This window comes from Pseudorasbora parva, chromosome 25 (genome assembly GCF_024679245.1).
Source record: "Pseudorasbora parva isolate DD20220531a chromosome 25, ASM2467924v1, whole genome shotgun sequence".
Taxonomy (NCBI): Eukaryota; Metazoa; Chordata; class Actinopteri; order Cypriniformes; family Gobionidae; genus Pseudorasbora; species Pseudorasbora parva.
The window spans coordinates 32,506,766-32,511,349 of NC_090196.1; the positions used below are offsets into that span (position 1 = coordinate 32,506,766).

At 36.4% G+C, this 4,584-nt stretch overlaps 1 long non-coding RNA gene across 1 annotated transcript; it reads left to right on the top strand.

Annotated features, from left to right (window-relative positions):
- Positions 1-974: 974 nt before the first annotated feature.
- LOC137064487 (uncharacterized) lies at positions 975-3,153 on the top strand. Its single transcript, XR_010901553.1, has 3 exons — positions 975-1,071; positions 2,740-2,864; positions 3,050-3,153. It is a non-coding gene; the product is annotated as an uncharacterized lncRNA (long non-coding RNA).
- Positions 3,154-4,584: the final 1,431 nt, after the last annotated feature.

The window sequence follows — 4,584 nt, forward strand, 5'->3', positions numbered from 1 at the left end:
AATACATTTTTTTGTGTGAACTATTCCTTTAATAGAACATTTGGTTAGAGTTATTCTCTCAAAATGTTAGCACATTATTTATACATTGTTCATGAAAAGTATAGTTCATTCATCTACTGTTTTTTTTGTTTTGTTCAGAGAACATTCAAAAGTGACTCCCATTCTGTTTCAAGATTTTTTTTAATCTCCTAGAAATACTGTATTTATAAACTAACTGAAACGTTAGCAAAATGTTCTTTATTTGTTACCTAGGGGAGTCTTTTTTATTTACAGGAACTAAATATGTTAGTTATTATATATATATATATATATATATATATATATATATATATATATATATATATATATATATATATATATATATATATATATATATAATAAGTTTAAACAGAAAATATATTTGGCATAAAAATCATGTAAATGAGTCTATACTTTTAATTCAAAACGTCGAGTAGTTTATTAAATTGTTCGTTTAACAGTTCTATTCTAAAATTCTAATAATTGTATTATTGTTTTATTTTTATTTTTATGAACTTACCTCACGCTTAACCGATGGTTGGAAGCGTCACGCTGTTCATCTTCCGTGTGAACAGTAAAGCCCGCCTTCTTTGATTTGATTGGCCATCTCAAAGACAAGCAGTAAAATTAAAGTTTTAAAAGTTTTCGTCCTCCTTACGGCATCAACAATATTGAACATCTGAAATATAAAAAACAAAAAAACAAAAAAAAAACGTGAAATATCAGGTATGACATTCAAATGCGAAATTCTCAAAATCTATCATTATATATAATTTAAAAAATGTTAAATATAATACTTTATAACATATGTCATTGTATTTTGTAAAATATAATATACAATATAAAACATGGTGTATATACTATTTTATTTATATAAAAAAAAATTTGTAACCAATTGGGTAACGTTATTTATTTTCTGATGGATAACTTACCTATTGTAAACAAATGCCTGCTCCCAGATAACTCTCATTTGTTCCTAATTAATTTTTTTAATTGCCTGTTTTCCAAGATGTCAGTGAAGAGGAGACAAATGTGACACAAAGAAACATCAAGGTAAAAATCAGTTGTTGTAAACTTATGAAAAAAAAAGTGTGAAAATAGTTTTATTTGAAATAATAGCTATTAAGTTAGCATTAGCATGACAAAGGACTTGGCGATTTTGTAGACCAGAAATGTCAACAAACATGATTTGAAATAAAGATTCAGAAGTCACACATAGAGAGTGTGTAAAGTGTGTTTTGATGTAGTTCGTTTTCTAAAAGTAGCAGAAATATATAGGAAATATATATGTTACACACTCACGACTAGGCCCAGCTCAGCCATTTCTTGGGATGAACAATATCATCTGATTTTGAACTGATTTCAAGTCAGTTTTCTGAGAGGCCGTTGAAATAGAGGCCTGGACTGATCTTTCTTTCTTAATCTGATCCAGGATGAGTAAATTAGCGACATCTGTCAGACGGCGGTGAATGAGAAGCTGTGTTAGCATCTGACTGATACATCAAGTCAGACGTAGCCACACACACACACAGAGAAACGGAGAGACCGAGCTCTCTCTGAACCCACAAAAAAACATGACTGAAACCCAGCAAGCATCTGTTCTGATGACAGGGCCATGAAAAGAGCAGAAAAACACATCGGGGCTCAACAGTAGGTTTTGGCCTGAGGGCCTGTGAAAGAGTTTTGGGTCTGTTGACAGAACTGTCACTTGCCGGCTGCTTATGTTCACAATGATTTGATGGTCATGTATGAATAGTTTGTATGCCTTTATGAATGTAAACATTTTATATTCTGTGCTTTTTTGCGAACTGTGCTGATGGTTTGTAGCTGGTTTTTGCACATGCATATTACTTTCCAGTAAAAAGTGTTTTTTATTTAGAGCGGCCAAAAGAGTTTAGTTATTATGGCCCATATGGCAAAAGACAATTTATTTATTAACCCTCTAGTGGTGTTCGGTTATTTATGACCGAAATAAATGTTTTTTCATCAAAATGGTTAGAAAATTTGTAAAGGCAATACACCACAAATAATCTGGCATGTGTCTTCACAACACACACACACACACACAAACGTCTGTTTAACTATCTTTGTGGGGACTTTCCATAGACGTAGTGCTTTTTATACCGTACGAACTGTACATTCTACCCCCTACACTGCCCATGCCCCTAAACCTACCCAACACACACACACACACACACACACACACACACACTGCCCCTAAACCTACCCATCACATACACACACACATACACACACACTGCCCCTGCTCCTAAACCTACCCATCACATACACACACACTGCCCCTGCTCCTAAACCTACCCATCATGGGAAATATTATGCATTTTTACCTTCTCAAAAAAACCTCATCCTGTATGATTTATAAGCCTGGGGACCGCTGGCTGGTGATCTCAGGTTTTACTATCCTTATGGGGACATTTGGTCCCCACAATGTAACATAAAAAAGGGCACGCACACACACACACAGTCTCACTCACACTATATCTCTCACATACACTTTTAACTAATTTTAACCTATGCATTTAACATAAATAATATTATTCTGATAGTACATATAAATTATAAAATTACAATTTATGTTTTTTAGGTAAATAAATAGGCTTAATATTTGTGGTGATTCAGTGGCGATGACAGGGAAAGTAAAGTCTGCATTAGTGGCCCGACAGCAGGAGAAACCCCTGACTGTGTTCTGTTCTCCTATAGGTGCATCAGAAACCTGCGGGATGAGCACGTGGACCCCGACACGACATGCGGATTCCACAATTCAGACCAGATGCCAAAATAGCAGTCAGACGATTCCGCCCATGTGCCAAAGCCAAAGCAGAGCCGTGAGTTGGTTTGTAAATTGTATAAGTGGTGAGCGTCTCCATAGAAACCAATTTGTATTTCTGGTCAGAAACAAGTACACCAATATCTTCTCTAGCTCTGATATGTTGGGCAATTACATTTTTATGTCCTGGAATATTAGAAAGGTTGTTAAGCACAGGGGCGGTGAGTGACATAAATCTTCTAGATTACAGGCTTCATGCCAGAGAAAGAGCACTGTGAACCGTGCCAACATTATCCTGAACGTTTGAAGTCTTCCACACAGCAAACTTTCCCACCCGAACCGGCCGCTCTGTTCACATATCTAAACATTAGTAGAACTGCTATGATGTGGGATTTGACACTGATTAAATGCATTGAAATGTTCGCTTTATATTGCACAAGAGATTCAAGAGGCTGTTAAAACCCTTGTAAGTGAGTCTAATAATATATATATTTCAATCATTGTTTATATGATATAATCTGTAATTGATGGAAGTACCACTCAAAAAAAAAAGCTTAAAGGGGCGGGGGATTGGGGGGTGGTGGGGCTAATGGTATTTTATGCATTCTGACTTATTTACACTGTTAATTAAAATAATTTTTAAATTAAATTTTAATTTAAAGGGATACTTAACTGCTTTTTCATATTAAACTGTCATTCCCTTAACTAAGACGAGTTGATACACACCTCTCTCGTCTCAGTGCGTGCTCTTAATCTCTCTGACGCGCAGTGGGGGAGATGAGAGGGAGGATTTTTCAGCCGTGACTTTTTTACTGCGCCCAGTCGAAGTACTCTCAGAAGTGCTATTCCGCCATACATTATAGTTCTCCTTTTTAACCCGCTTAGAAAAGCGTCATGTTTTATTTTGTGTCATCACACTTGATCGTTCAGCTATTGGTGTAACTGTATTTAAATAGGAAAAACGTGGAGGTGTTTGGTCGCTTCTAACTTGATCTCTGTTTGGTACCATAGTGAATGAACTGGGCTTAGTGGGCTAAGCTAAATGCTATCAGATCGTCACCGCGCGCCAGAGCGATTAAGAGCACGCACTGAGACAAGAGAGGTGTGTGTCAACTCGTCTTAGTTAAGGGAATAGCAGTTTAATATGAAAAAACGGTTAAGTATCCCTTTAAAGAGATCTCATGCTAAACATAATAAAAACCATGAACATGCTTAATGTCGAACTCTGCTATAGGTACTCAAGATTAACATGAGGCTGGCAGAAACTGCGTGTGTTACCCTTAAAGGGGAAATTCTCAGAACTGCCCTAACATTCTGCCAAGGTTCTCTCAAAGTTCTAAACAAACGTTCTTACAGTAACATTATAGGGTTAAGTTCGGAACACACTCTGCAAGAACAAAGAAAATGTGTTAGTTTTCGCGAGGTGGCAAGAACAAAGTTCGCTCTGGCAGCACATTCCATACTTCACGAGAAAAGCAGGCGCCGATCATCTGCGTTTCTCCGCATTAACTACGCCTACTTTAAATTAGGGATGTTAACCGATGACCGTTTGACCGATGGTTGACCGTATCAACGTTAACCGATCAAAGTTAAAAAAAAAAAGATCTCTAAATTAGGCTATTATAGACAGTGGACTAAACGCTGCTACAGTTAGCCGTCTCATTACAAAATCTGTTTGTGTGAAGTGAACAAATCCCTCACACTCATTTTTCATAACTCGCCTGTTTGTACTTAATAAACCAATAAAAACATTTGGCGCGAGGTCACAGCGTTTGGGT